The sequence below is a fragment of the Tenrec ecaudatus genome, chromosome 6 (assembly GCF_050624435.1).
Source record: "Tenrec ecaudatus isolate mTenEca1 chromosome 6, mTenEca1.hap1, whole genome shotgun sequence".
Lineage (NCBI taxonomy): Eukaryota > Metazoa > Chordata > Mammalia > Afrosoricida > Tenrecidae > Tenrec > Tenrec ecaudatus.
In genome coordinates this window covers 118052925-118069175 of record NC_134535.1, presented here as the reverse complement: position 1 = coordinate 118069175, position 16251 = coordinate 118052925, and the positions used below count along the sequence as shown (strand labels likewise).

The window sequence follows — 16251 nt, the reverse complement described above, 5'->3', positions numbered from 1 at the left end:
CCAATAAATCCTCAGGACCACCTGTCAAGTCATAGCCGGAGGACCTGAACTGAGGCCATGGAAAAGAATCCTGCCTAAGAGGAGCCAAAACTCACTGCCATCGAGGTAATGCTCACTCACAGCGACCCACTCTGGATTTCGGAGACTACAGCTGATTACGGGAGTAGAAAGTCCAGACGTCTTCCACGCACTGATCCTGGTTTCTAACTGGCGGCCATGCGGATCACAGCACAACGAGTAAGCACTGCACGACCAGGACTCCCCCCAGAGAGGCGAGTCAGAACAAAATGGCAGCAGACCATCGGGTAGCATTACCCATCACCAACCACAGCCTTCTGGTCCCACACAGCGACCCACCCTCCGCAGATTCCCCTACTTAAAAGCATTGCTATGCAGTATAAGAGACTTGCTCTAGTGGAGACCAAGGTTTCCCAAACTGCTCCCTGACGGCACTGGAATGATCAGGGGTGACCAGAGGATGTGCACTGGCACAGATAGGAACTGGAAACACAGGGAATCCAGGACGGATGATCCCTTCAGGACCAGTGGTGAGAGTGGCGACACCGGGAGGGTGGAGGTAAGGTGGGGGGAAAGGGGGAACTGATTACAAAGGATCAACCTTCTCCCTGGGGCGGGACAACAGAAAAGTGAGTGAAGGGAGACGTCGGGCAGTGTAAAATATGACAAAACAATAATAATTTATAAATTATCAAGGGTTCATTAGGGAGTGGGGAGCAGGAAGGGAGCTGGGAAATGAGGAGCTGATATCAAGGGCTCAAGTAGAAAGCAAAGGTTTTGAGAATGATGATGGCAACAAATGTACAAATGTGCTTGACACAATGGATGGATGGATGGATTCTGATAAGAGTGGTATGAGCCCCCAATAAAATGTTTTGGTTTAAAAAAAAAACAAACCAGAGGCCTATACTTTTTCCTGGATTATGGGCTAAAGTACAAAACCTTGTCATTGTGGGTGTGTGGACTATACTTCCAGAGATTGTTTTCAACAGGGAAAAGGGTCAGGGTCTCCAGATGAATCCTCTTCCTGGAGGATGCCTTGGCAGAGAGTTCAACTCGCCCCACTGTCTTGTCAAAAGAAGCAGGCTGCCACATTTTTTAAAAATAGAAAAAGAAGCTTTATTCAGGTCTCTGTGTGTGCACAGAACATCAATATACAGAAAACCCGTGGAGGTCAGAAACTATGAAAGACACAGGCCTATCAGAGAAGGAAAACTCAAATATTTTCCACTAAAAAGAATAATAGAAAATTGCTAAGATTGCACCCTGTCTAAGGCAGAAAACATGTGAGAAACAGAACAACAGGGCAGTCCCATCGAGTTCCAGATCTCCCAGGGTCACTGAATAAAAATAGTTTAACCCATTTCAGCTCCGAATAGCCCAGAACCCAAACACTCAGCCTCCCCACGACACTACAGCACCCTGCAGCCTCCTGAGCCCCTCTGTGGGCCTACTGGGACTGGAGGCATGGTCTGAGTGCTGTCTGCCTGTGGAACACAGAAGGCATGAATGCAAGCACACATGGCACATAAGAACCATGCATGCACCCCGACAACCTACAAACAAACAAAAACAACACAAGCAAAGCTGAACCAAGTGGTCCCTGGGAAACCCTAAGCATCAAAGGCGTCTTTGGACGGTACCACAGCTGTTGCAAACACCCTATTGAAAAGGCATTTCAGAGGCTGTGTCTGCCACTGAGCACGTCATTGAGCATCCGAAGCCCTGAATGTGAGTTGCAACTCTGCTACTTGCTAGCTCAGTGGCCCTAAGAAAATGTCTTAAACTCTCTAAGCCCTGGCTTTCTCATCTGCAAGAGAATGATGGCAGTTTTCTGTCCCACATTTACACGGTTACGGGGATCAAATGTAGGAGTAAAGTGGTAAATCAAGTCTGAAGATCTATACACATGAGTGTTCTTGACATTATTTTTTAAAAGCTTCTATGTAGCTCAACATATCCGTAATTGTTCATTCTCTCTATTGTTAGTGACTAAGCAACCTGGTACTCTATGACGGAAAAACTGAGCTGACTTGACTTTGGCTTCCCCAGGCCCCACCGGCTAAGGCAACAGTGGAGAGTAGCAATCCACTCCAAGAGCTGTGATGGGCTTCAGGCCACCTATCCATTCCTCCCCACTTCCTGCCTGAGCTCTCTGATGGGCTCTTGCCTTCTCATGCAAACCTCTGCTTCCCCAAGGCACAGACACACTCCCCGCCACTCACGTGATCAGTATGGCAGACACCTGGTCCCAGCTTCTATCCTCTCATTACATGATAGACAGGCTTAACGCTCACCACTTTCTAGACTCTGGCAGCACGGCCCAACAGGACTTCATGTGATTCTGCTCAATAGGTAGCCACCAGCCCCATGAAAGGGGCTAGGATTGAGTCCTTGAAGTGTGGTCAATGCACCCAAGAAATTGACATTCATAGCTCATTTAAATTTAATTGAATGTCAATAGTCCTATGTGGCTTGTAGAGTGGATAGCTCTGCAGTCTAGACCACAGGTTCCCAAACTTATTTGGCCTACAACCCACTTTTCAGGAAAAAAACAAACAAAACCTCAGCACCCCATCTATATCCTTATACCCCCGCCGCACACACCAGCAATTAAAAAATGTTTACTACTTCAGCCCATAATCCAGGATAAAGTATAGGCTTCTGCTTTTCCAACCCCACCCATGGATCGTGCCAGCGCTGCCAGGGAGCAGTCCTGCCCACTTTGGGAAACCTTGGTCTAGACTAGAGGACTGAAGCGGAGGTCGATCCTGACTCTCCACTGAATCCAAGCAATAGTCATTTGTGTCTGTGTCTTTTCTACTGTGAAAGCAGGGCTAAATACAGTCAATAAAGGATGACATTACCACGTTCAAACGGTCTGAAGAGGAAATTTAGTCCCCTGTCTAAACCAATTGTCCAACAGTGTGTCCCCTAATTATTGAAAGTGGTGAAGACTGAACATGCATCTGTAGGATTTAACGTGATGAGCAAATAAAACTAATCTGATGCCTATTAATGATGTGCATAACGGCAGTGGTGTGTACAGTAATTAGTTATAAAGGATACCTCATTCTCTTAAATTATTAAAATTAGCATAACATTTACACTGTTTGTGCTCTGCTACTAACACATTATAGCAACAGTTCCAATTTTCCTGAATTCTTGGTAAATATTCAGACACTGCCCAGCTCAGCATCGTTAACAGATCAGTATCCTGGCCCCAAAGGTACCACTGCGTGTCATTCTCCTGCAGCAATCTTCGCTCCCAGAATTCAGTGTGAGGGCAATCTGACTGGGGCTCCTACCCAAACCACCAAGTCCAGCCACTCTGTTTCACCCTGAAGACATTGCTAGACCAGGGAATTATCACTGTTCCCCTCTTCAAAGTCCTGCCCAGGAGGCATCGGTGACAGAAGCTCGGAGAAAAATGGTTACAGATGGCCCTTCACATCAGAGAGAAACATGAAGCGTAGGGAGGAAGTAGGAGATTAGGGCAAGAGATGTGCTGAAGCTGGGCTGGGTAATGGACAGTTGGGACTTTGGGGGCAGAAAGGAAATGAAATCCAGAAGCTAGAGTCACAGTTAGATAAGAGGACTGACCCATCAGCAGCATGGGGCTGAAAGAAGCCGCGGCCTCTGGGTGCGTGCGCTGTGCCTAGCAGTCCCCGCTAATGTGTGCTCTAGCTCTAAGACAGCTTCCAAGTTGAAGAACAAAAATAAGCAACATCACCGCAGGCTTTGATCCACATGAGCACAAGAGGAAAAACAAAGGAACAGTGGTAGCTGAGAGTATGCAGAAGCTGAGGGAGAGGGAATGCTGGGAAACCTGAGAAAGAAAAATCCGTGGTGTCAGTCTGCTGGCAAAATTGCAGAAACCTTGCCTCACTGACAAAATATAATAAATAATTCCCACAGGAAGCACTGTGTAGGTGCCTCAGGTCCAGTGTGGTCAGGCCTTACAGGTAGATTCGGAGGTTTCTAGGTATGGGAGTTGGCTTCACGGATAAAGGTTACAGCTTCATCACCAAAGTTTCTTCATCAACAGCTCTACCTGCCCAGCCATGAACCTGCTCAGAGCTATGTTTTTTTCTAAGGTGGAACCTACTAAGTTCTGCTTCAGTATTCCCAAGTTCAAAAATATATAGGGAGCAGGATGGCAGGGTTTGCACTAACCCCTAATCAGAATCTTTCACTCTGCAAGTACTCTCTCCATAGTTAGTTTTCAGTAGAAATATAAAATAAAATACCAGATACAACACTCATTCAATTTCTACAAGGATCATGAACTACTGTCTGTCTGGCGTGCACACACATACAGCATAGCCACCTTGACCATGAATATGAATGCCTATTTTTCTCTGGATCTCAGTTTGATCTTCTCAATTGTTTCTTATCGCCATGCCTTGAGACAGAGTACATAATAGTTGTGAAATATTGATAATGTCTTGTCTTTGTGCATGCCTTTCTCGCAGTTCATTTTGTTAAAAATTATAAAAAGCAACTTCGATCCGGCTTAACATAGAAAACCAGGTGCTCTAGGTCTCGACGGGGCAGGAGAGGAAACATAGGTAGTCAGGACCGAGGCCAGATGTCCCCTTAGTGCTCTGCATCATGCTTCTCTGTGCCTCTGCTCTTGCTCCCCTTCATCCCAGCAGCTGGGGTGGCGAGGACACTGCTCTCAACTCAACGCATTTTCCAATCACACAGCTAGTTCAGGTAAAAACCAGCACTTCCTGTCCCCAACTTGAACTCTTTGGAAGGATTCATTGACTGATCGTAATTAGGAATCTACCTTGGTCAAATCATCAGTGAACACAAACTCAGGTGGTACTCATAGAACAAAGGTAAATAATGGGGATCCACCTGAGGGGAGAAGAGGAACGATAGTGCTGAGAAAGCAAGAGGTATGTAGCAAAGATAGTGAAAAAGTGTTTGCTGTAGTGCCTGACTTCAGTGCTGGTGGTATGGCATTTCCTTGACTGGGGAATAGTGGGATTAGAAATTATCACTGGAAGTGAGGAAAATGCTGAATAAGGGTTTGGATAATTTGTATCTTCTGCATAGTTTTGCCAAAAGCTGTCTCAATTTCCTCCAAATGACCGACACGTAAAAGCTATTTGGAAAAGAACTTGGCTCTACCAGGCATCATGGACACAGGAAAGTTGAGTCACAATCTCTTTTTTAATAAGCTGCTATTTTGAATTCCTCTTGGGAGGAAGGTGATACTGAGTTTAAAGTCTGAGCTGAGCAGTTATTGTGCTTGCTTGCTTTCAGGGTGTCTTAGTTATCTAATGCTGTGCAAACAAAAATAACCGAAGTGGATGGCTTTACCGAGCATACGTTTATTTTCCCACAGTTTAGGAGGATGTCCTGGTTGCTAGGTGCTATAGAGTCCATTCTGTATAATAGAACAAGGCTCTGCCCAATCCTCAGAATCATTCCTATGTTTGAGCACATTGTTTAAGTTATTGTGTCAGCCCACCTCAGTGAGGATTTTCTACTTTTTTGCTGCCCTTCTATTTTTACTAATAATCAGAAAAGCTAGATTATATGAAGAAGAATTCAGCTTTGGGACTGGAAGAAGGCATATTAACAACCTGCAATATGCACATGTCACAGCCTTGCTTGCTAAAAGTGAGTAAGACTTGAAGCACCTGCTAAGCAAAGAATTCAGCCTTCACTGTGGATTACAACTCAATGTAAAGAAATCCAAATTCCTCACAACCAGACCACTGGGCAACACCATGATAAACAGTGGAAAGAGTGAAGTTGTCAAGGATTTCACCTTGCTTAGATCTACAATCAATTCTCATGGAAGCAGCAGTCAAGAGATCAACTGGCACCCTTCATTGGGTAAACCTGCTGAATAAGACATTTGTTTTTTTAAAAAAAGACATCTTTTAAGTGTTGAAAGCAAGGGTGTTATTTGAGGACCATGGTGAAGCTTATCCAATCCATTACATATGCAATTGCCTCATTTGCATATGAAAGTTGGACATTGAATAAAGAAGACTGAAGAAAAATGACGCATTTGAATTATGGTGCTGGTGGAGAATTTTGAAAGTAGCATACACTGTCAGAAGAATAAACAAATCTGTCATGGAAGAAACACAGCCAAAAGACTCTTTAGAGGCCAAGATGGTGAGACCGTTGTTAAGAGAGACCAGTCCTGGAGAAGGATAGCATACTTGGTAAACAGAGGAATAGGAAAGCCCTCAAAGAAATGGATTGACACAGTGGCTGCAACAATGGGCTCCAACATAAGAACAATTGATAGGATGGCATAGGACAGAGCAGTGTTTCTTTCTGTTACACACTGGGTCACTATGAATTGGAACCAACTCCACAGCACCTAACCACAGCAAAACTACTTCACTAAGCCTGACACCTCTTTTCTGAGATTCATCCTTCATGATGGCATGCCCACAGTACATGAGACAAAGTTTATTCTAGAGAGCATCCTGGCAATAATGATATTAACATAATTTTGTCTATTCTGTAACTCTTTGGCATATTAATATTCTTAGCTAACACCATAATTCAAAGGCATCCATTCTTCTTCAGTTTTCCCTATTTATTGTCCAATATTTGAATAGACACTAGGCCATGGAAAATACTATGGCATCAGGGAACCAATAGAGAGGTCTGCGGGGCCGGCCCCAATCTGAAATATATGGACACCCACCCTCCCCATCCCCCAATGGAAGAATGCATTTCAGAGGACAGCACTGAAGCTACAGATTTGGGAGAGGGGTGCAGCTAATCAGAGTACAGGAGCAAATGAAGACAGAAGGAGAGAGAGTCGAACATATCCTGCCCCACAGAGCCCCAAAGATGATATTCCTGTTCAGAGCAGCCAATGCACAAAGAGAACCATAGGACCAGCCCCAGCATAAGACATGGTGTCCCTCACTGATCCATAGTCCTACAGGGGATAACAATGGAGAAACAGTGAGAGAATTGTGCCCGATGTGTCCCCACCACACAGGAGTAAAACACTAAGGGCATGCAACAGAGCAGCAAGAGGAGCAAAGCAATGAATCCCCAGGGAATACCAAAAATAGACTTTGGGGCCAAAGCAGAGCATCCCACCAGATTCAACTGAAAAACACTCCCAAAGGTCAACAAAAAGACCTTGAACTATTTATAGACTTTTTTTTTCCTTTTGTCATTGGTTTCTTATCGTTATTTATTTTCTTTTGCTCTGCATTGTTTTTGTCTCTACATGGCTACCTAGATAAGATAGATGAGATAAACAATCCAGAGGAGGAAACAATGGGATAAACATTCTGGGCGGGGGCACACAAGAGAAGGGGAGGTGGGGGGAAAGGAAGAGGGATCTCAACCAATGCAGGAACAAGAAAACAATAAGTGATCTGAAATCAATGGCGAGGAGAACATAGGATACCTGATGGGACTAGATCAAGGGCAATGTAGCCAAGGAATTACTGAAATCCGAATGAAGGCCAAACATGATAGTGGGACAAGAGGAACGTAAAAGGAAATAGAAGAAAGAACTAGGAGGCAAAGGACATTCATAGAGGTCTAGATACAGGCATGTACATATGTAAATATATTTATATATAACAATAAGGAAATAGATCTATTTACATATACGAATATGTTAACACATTAAAAACCAGATTATTTTTTTTACCAACTTACCCAAGTGGCCATTTATTTTTTCAGCTGTTAGGTTTTAGGGGTTTTTTTTTTGCATTAAACCATAAAAGGGTTGACATCTCATAAACTTTTTATCATATTTATTTCTAACTTTCAATTTTTGAATATAAAACATTGTCTCACATTATGAAACAATATTTTGCAATGTAGGCGGAACATTATTACTTTTTTTTTTTCACTGTGCAACCCACTTCAGTGCCTGAAGCCTATGGGGTAAAGCCAGGCAATGGTTCGGGGTTACAATTTGCTTTGGCATGGGACACTATGAGAGGTCCATGGGATTGGACCATTATTACTTTTAAGGACTATAATTTTCATGAAATTGTAAACTTCTTGTAAAAATAATCAACATAATTCATATTACTTTGAAAATTTAGAAGAATTAGGGCTAAAAATTTCTTCATGTCCTTTTGTGTAACAAGAAACCATTTGAACAATTTAACTTATGTTTTACATTTCACTGAGGTTTGATGATTATAAGTGCACAACTCTTTGAAAAACAATGAAAACAAAGAAGTAACTATTTGATTTAACCAAAATCCACTAAAATGCTAAATAAACAAAAAATGCTAAATAAACATGAAGACAATTGAGTTTGATACATTTACTACTGATGTAAACACCTAAGTAGACGAAGTAGTTAAAATATATCCAAGCAAATGGCATCTAAAGACAGCGTGTAGAAATCACGAGTTATCTCGTGATCTGTCCATAACAGATGACGCGGGAAACACAAGTAAACTTGGGATCCATCTGCAATGTGTTAAATATTAAAGTAGCAGACAGACATTGGGCTTCCACTAAAGTACTCCTTCAATGCAAGAACACTTTGTTCTAATGACCTGGCATTCTGTGATGTTCACCTTCCCGACATGATCGCTGAAGACAAAGCAGGTACATAAGCAAATGTGTCGAGGAAAGCTGATGGTGCCCGGCTATCAAAATATATAGCATCTGGAGTCTTTAAGGCTTGAAGATAAACAAGTGGCCATCTAGCTCAGAAGCAACAAAACCCACATAGAAGAAGCACACCAGCCTGTGTGATCATGAGGTGTTGATGGGATCAGGTATCAGGCATCAAAGACCCAGAACAAAAAAATCATATCAATGGGGATGAGGGGAAGTGCAGAGTGAAGACCCAAAGCCCATCTGTAGACAATTGAACATCTCCTTTCAGAAGGGTCACAAGAAAGAGACTTGCCAATCAGGGTGCAGTATAACACTGATGAAACATAACTTTTTTCTTGTTCTTTAATGCTTCCTCCCCCTCACTATCATGACCCTAATTCTACCTCACAAATCCAGTTAGACCAGAGCATGTACACTGGTACAGATAAGAGTACCAAACAGAGGGACCAATAGTGAGGGTTCCCATATCAGGAGGGGAAGGGGGGAATAGATAGGGAGAACTGATCACAATGATCTATATATAACCCCCTCCCAGGGGAATGAACAACAGAAAAGGGGATGAAGAGAGACATCTGCCAATATAAGACATAGAAAAAATTAAAATTTATAAGTTAAGAAGGGTTAATGAGAAAGGAAGTGGGGTGGAAAGAGCTGATAGCAAGGGCTCAAGTAGAAAAAAAAAGTTTGAAGAGCCGGGGGAAGATGGCCACCAGATAAGTATCTCACGCTTGGAGCTCCAAGGAGATCAGTGAGTGGGGAGAGTAGGAGGCACATTACGGGTATCAAGTCTTGTCTGTCAATTCCCAAGACCACTGAAAGCATCTCTCAGACCCAGAGGTGGACACTCACCCATCGCCAACGCTCCGTGTGGACACCCGTGGTCTCCTGTGCGGCACTCTGGTTACCTGCTCTGCCTGGAGTGGTGCCACAGGGCAGACAAGTACACTGTGGAGGCTGCGCCCACCTCGGTGCTCCGCACAGATTCGCGTCAGTATCCCCCACCCTGCCTCAGTGCCCAGGGTCCGTGTGGGTTCTCCAGCTGGCAGAGCCCCACCCCCCTGCAGATTTGGGACCCTCCTTCCCCCTTCTCCCGGGAGGTGTGCACCATGCGCCACAGTGTAGCTATCCAGGCAGAAGGCAGAGGCCCTTCAGACCTGCAAACACACCCAGACCTGCCGATGAGACCTGCCCACACACCCAGAGGTCTCAGCCCAGAGGTGCCCACCCCTTCTCTGTGCGCCTTGCAGATCTGCCAGCCACCCCCCTCCCTGAGCCTCCCCCCCCCCATGCACACGCACGGTCACACGCAGGAACACATACATCTACTCTGAGGTTCCCATCCAGCCACACCGCTTCAAGCCTGCCAGGAACTAGACACAAGTCTGGCAGAAGTTTCTGCAGCTGCGGCATAGGGACCCACTTTTGGGGCTTGCTCACAGCATTCCCCCTTCTCCCTGCTCACTGTCCCACCCATTATGCTACAAGCGGTGGATCTGCACACTAGTCACAGTCCCACCCTTCCACCTGCCTATCTGAAAGAAGTGTCCCTAGCCAGAAACAGATCACTCAATCCCGAACAAATCCCCTAAATGTGCTCCCCTGCACTGGAGCCAACAATTTCTATCAGACTGCAGTGTGCACAGGTGCAAACATCCCCTAAGAAGACCAAAAGGTGATTGGAGCACAAGCCATATGCCAAGGCAAGAGGGAATCCCCAGCAGGACAAAGGTGAAACACAACCCGCAAGGCAGTTGGCTAAAGGCAGCCACCTGAAATACCAACACCAACCTCCCAAAGAGAGAGCCCAGGACTCTGAGACACCTGGGAAAATGGCACTGAGTTTCAATAAATTGACCGAAAAACAGCAAGCTGCTTCCACAGTTTCAACAAGAAAAGAGGAACAAAATCCAATGCCAGAAGATCACTTGGACCTAACAGCAGTCATAGAAAAGGCAGAGATTGACCTCCCACAGAAGGAAATCTTCAGAATGCTGCTTGGAGCCATACCAGACATGAGGGAAGCATTACAGAAAAAGGATGAAATGATAGAGGAAATAAAGGCCATACGCCAAAGGTAAATACAAGAGTTAAGGGGAGAGAAAACAAAAACTAAACAAACTGACAGACTTCACCCACAGAATAGAGGAAGCAGAAAACCACACCAGCAACCTCGAGGTTTTGCAAGCAGAAATTAATAAACGTAAGAAAAAGTCTAACAAGTCCATCAAAGAAGCTGAAGAAAACCTCAGAGCTATGTCTGACGCTATGAGAAGGAACAACATCAGAATTATTGGCCTACCAGAGGAATGCACATGAAGGAAACCAACATTCAAATTAGTGATGGAATGCTTGGAGAAAAACTCCCTAACTTAAAGAACGAAAAACAGAAAACTATCCAGGAGACTGAAAGAATGCTAGCTAGACTAAATCCCAAGAAGTCATCAAGACTTATAGTTGTTAAACTATCCAACTCTCTCATATTTATAAGACCATTGAAAATATATGGCTTGGGGGGAGAAGGAGAGAGTGGAACACATCCTGGTCCAACAGGCTGTGAGGATGATGTTCCTGATTAGAGCAGCCAGTCCACAGAGAGGACCACATGGCTGGCCCCTCTATGAGACATGATGCCCCTCACTGACCCATGGCCCTGCAGGAGACAGCACAGGAGACACAGTGGGGGAATTGTGCCCGACCTGATCCCAACACACTGAGGCAAAGCACTGGGGGAGTGCAGATGAACAGCAAGGGAATGGAGCGGTAAGGTCCCCAGGGCATGCTGAAAGTGGACTTTGGGGCCAGGACATGGTGCCCCAACAGACTGGACTGGAAAACACTCCTAAAGGCCAACAAACGATCCTTGAACTAACTACAAGCTTTTCTTTCGTTTCTTTCGTGAAGTGTTTTGTTCTTTGTCAGTGGCTTGTTGTTTTTGTTTTGTTGTATACTGTTGCTTTGTTTTCCTCTAATAAGATAGGCTGGATGAACTATCTGGAGGAAAAACAATGGAACCGACAGTTCCGGGGGGAGATGGGATAGGGGGAGGTGTGGGGTAAGAAAGTGGTGTTAACAAACCCAGGGACAAGGGAACCACCCAGGGACAAGGGATCCAAATTGGTGGGGTGGTGGGAGTGGCAGGACTGGTAGGGAATGATCAAAGGTAAGGTAACGAAGAGGGATAGCTGAAACCCAGGTGGGGACTGAGCATGATAGTGGGACAGGGGGAAAGTCAAGGGAAATAGAGGAACGAGCTAGGAGGCAAAGGGCAATTATAGAGGTCTAGACAAAGACATGTACATATGCAAATATATGTATGAAGATGGGGAAATAAATCTATGTACCTATATTTATAGGTTTTATATTAATGTGGTGGAAGGACCTTGGGGCTCCACTCAAGCACTCCCTCAATGCATGAATACTTTCTGTTATTAAATTGACATTCCATGATGCTCGCCCTCCTGACACAACCGCTGAAACCAAAGCGGGTGAACAAGCAAATGTGGTGAAGAAAGCTGATGGTGCCTGGCTATCAAAAGATATAGTATCTGGGGTCTTAAAGGCTTGAAGATAAGCAAGCGGCCATCTAGCTCAGAAGCAACAACGCCCACATGGAAGAATACCCTAGCCTGTGTGATCACATGATTCTGAAGGGATCAGTTATCAGGCATCAAAAGAACAAAAAATTATATCATTGGGTGCACACCTCCATGATACGATCGCCGAGGACAAACAGGTGCATAAGCAAATGTGGCGAAGAAAGCTGATGGTGCCCAGCTATCAAAAGAGATAGTGTCTGGAGTCTTAAAGGCTTGAAGGTAAAAGAGCGGCCATCTAGCTCAGAAGCAATAAAGCCCACATGGAAGAAGCACACCAGCCTGTGTGATCACGAAGTGTCGAAGGGATCAGGTATAAGACATCATCAGAAAAAAAAATCTTACCATAGTGAATGAAGGGGATTTGCAGAGTGGAGACCCAAAGTCCATTTGTTGGCCGCTGGATATCCCCTCACAGAGGGGTCTAGGGGAGGAGATGAGTCAGTCAGGGTGCGATGTAGCACTGATGAAGAATACAGCTTTCCTCCAGTTCCTAAATGCTTCCTCCCCCCCACCCCCACACTACCATGATCCAAATTCTACCTTGCAAGTTTGAATAGAGCAGAGGATGTACACTGGTGCAGATAGGAGCTAGAGGCACAGGGAATCCAGGGCAGATGATACCTTCAGGACCAGGGATGTGAGGGGGTGATACAGGGAGGGTAGAGGGTGAGTGGGTTGGAAAGAGGTGACCGATTAAAAGGATCTACATGTGACCTCCTCCCTGGGAGACGGACAAAAGAAAGGGGATCAAGGGAGAACCGGACAGGGCAAGATATGACAAAATAATAATTTATAAATTATCAAGGGCTCATGAGGGAGGGTGAGTGGGGAGGGAGGGGAAAAAAGAGGATGCAAAGGGCTTAAGTGGAGAGCAAGTGCTTTGAAAATGATGAGGGCAAAGAATGTACAGATGTGCTTTATACAATTGATGTATGTATGGATTGTGATAAGAGTTGTATGAGTTCCTAATAAAATGTTTAATATATATACATATATATATATATATCTTGGATAAAGTGCACTTTAGTTCTCAAAGTCATTTTCAACATTTTAAAAATGTCGTGTGTTAGATTTATACGATGAAATGTGTTGTTTGATCTCTTGGCTTTGATGTGGATTCCATGAGCATTGGTTGTGGATTCAAGTGACAAAATCCTTGACAACTTCAATCTTTTCTCCATTTATCATGATATTATCTATTTGTCAGGTTGTAAGTATTTTAGAGTTAGCATTTCAGAAACCCACAGAGACGGTTCTACCCTGCCCCATAAAGTTGCTATAAATAAGAATTAACTCAATGGCAGTGAGAGTTTTGAAATTTTACATTGAGTTGTAATCCATACTGAAGGGTATAATCTTCATCAGCAAATGCTTCAAGTCGTCCTCACTTTTTGTAAGCAAACTTGCATTATCTGAATATCAGAGGGTAATAAACCTTCCTCCAAGCCTGATTCCACATTCTCCTTTACATAATCCAGTTTCACTATTGGTTCAGCATACAGATTGAATAAATAGGGTGAGAGGATATAACACTGATACACACCTGTCTTTATTTTAAACCACAGAATAAGAAGTCTAAATAGAGGCATGTACATTGTAAATATATTTATATATGATGATGGGGAAATAGGTCTATGTGCATATATGTCTAGGTTTAGTATTAAGGTAGCAGATGGACATTGGGCCTCCACTCAGGTATTCCCTCACTGCAAGAATACTTTGTTCTGTTAAACTGGCATTCCATGATGCTCAACTTCCTGTCACCATCACTGAAGACAAATGGGTGCATAAGCAAATGTGGTGAAGAAAGCTGATGGTGCCCAGTTATCAAAGATATAGCATCTGATGTCTTAAAGGTTTGAAGGCAAACAAGCAGCCATCTAGCTCAGAAGCAACAAAGCCCACATGGAAGAAGCACATCAGCCTGTGTGATCACGAGGTGTCAAAGGGATCAGGTACAGGCATCAAAGAACAAAAACTCATATCATTGTAAATGAGAGGGAGTGCAGATTTGGGACCCAAAGCCATCTGTACACACTGGACATCCCCTTTCAGAAGGGTCACGGGGAGGAGTGGAGCCAATGTACAATGCAGCACCAATTAAACTTACAACTTTCTTACATGCTCCCCCTCCCTCACTATCATGATCCCATTTCTACCTTAAAAATTTGGCTAGACCAGAGGATGTACACTGGTACAGATGGTAACTGGAAACAGGGAATCCAGGACAGATGATCCCTTTAGGACCAGTGATGAGAGTGGCAATACCGGGAGGGTGGAGGGAAGGTGGGGTAGAACAGGGAACCGATTACAAAGACCTACATATAACCTCCTCTCTGAGCGACGGACAACAGAAAAGTGGGTGAAGGGAAATGTTGGACAGTGTAAGATATGACAAAATAATAATGATTTATAAATTATCAAGGGTTCATGAGGGAAGGGAAGTGGGGATAGAGGGGGAAATATTAGGAGTTCATACCTAGGGCTCAAGTAGAAAGCAAATGTTTTGAGAATGATGAGAGCAACAAATGTACAGATGTGCTTGACACAATGGATGTATGTATGGATTGTGATAAGAGCTGTACAAGCCCCCAATAAAATGTTTAAAGAAAGAAAAAACCCACACTATATACCTTTTTTCATTTTGCAAAACTGCCTTTTGATCCATTTACAGTTTCTTCATGAGCACAATTAAGTGTTCTGAAGTTCCCATTATTTTCAAAGCTATTCACAGTTTGTTATGATCCACAGAGTGGAATGCCTTTGCATAGTCAATAAAATACAAATAAACAGATTTCTGTTATTTTCTGCTTAGAGCCAAGATCCATATGACATTAGCAATCATATCCTTTTCTCAAATTGGCTTAAACTCTGGCAGCTCTCTGTCAATGTACTGCTGCCACCATTCATCGTCAACAAAATTTTACTTGTATTTGACATCAATGACATGGTTCTATAATCTGTGCATTCTGTTGGGTCACTTTTCTTTAGAATGGGTCAACTAAGGATCTCTTCCAACAGTTGGTCAAGTAACTGTCTTCCAAATTTCTTAACATAGATGAGTGAGTACTTCCAGTGCTTCATCAGTTTGTTGAATCATTTCATTGGTATTCCCTCAATTCCTGGAATGTGGTTTTTGGATAATGACTTCAGAAGAGTTTGGATTTCTCCCTTCAGCAGCATTGGTTCTTGATCATGTGCTACCTCTTGAAATGGCTGAATGTTGACTAGTCTTTTGTTTAGCGTGACTCTGCATATTGTTTCCATCTTCTTCTGCTGGTTCTCTCATCATTCAACATGTTTTCCCCATAGAACCTTTCAATATTACCGCTTGAGCTTTGAACTGTTTCTTTAGTCCTTTCAGTTTAAGTTATGCTAAGTGTGGTTTTTTTTGGTTTTCTAACTCTAGGTCTTTGCACATTTTGCTGTATTACTTTATCTTTTGATTGAATTTTTCTGTTCAGCTCTTTGGTGTCATTTCTTCAATTTGCTTTAGCTACTCTACAAGGAAGAGCAAGTTTCAGAGTGACATCCACTTTGATCTTTTCTTTATTTAGTATATGGTTAATGGCCTTTTTTTCATGTATGATGTTCTTGATGTCCTCCCACAGCTCATCAGGTCTTCCTGTTAAATGTAGCAAATCTGTTCTTGAGATGTTCTCAAAATTCAGGTAGAAAATAATTAAGGTCACGTTTTGGCTCTCGGACTTGTAATTATTTCCTTCAGCTTCAACATGAATATACATGTGAGCAATTGATGGTCTGTTTCATAGTCTGCTGTTGGCCTGGTTTTAGTTGCTGATTTTGAGCTTCCCCATTGTCTCTTCCCATAGATATAGTTACAATCTATTTCTGTGAATTCCATCTAGAGACGTCCACATGTATAGTCACCTTTTGAGTTATTGAGAAAAAAAGTTATTTGCTATGAAGAAGTTGTTTGTCTTGCAAAATTCTATCATATGATCTTCATCTTGGTTTCTAACACTAAAGCCATATCTTCCAACTATTTTACCTTTCTCTGTATTTCCAACTTTTGCATTTC

General features: G+C 43.4%; 1 non-coding gene across 1 annotated transcript; it reads right to left on the bottom strand.

The window, feature by feature from the left end:
- Positions 1 to 7880: 7880 nt before the first annotated feature.
- Positions 7881 to 8015, bottom strand: LOC142452189 (small nucleolar RNA SNORA42/SNORA80 family). The gene has a single exon (XR_012785221.1). It is a non-coding gene; the product is annotated as a small nucleolar RNA SNORA42/SNORA80 family (small nucleolar RNA).
- Between the last annotated feature and the right edge of the window lie 8236 nt (positions 8016 to 16251).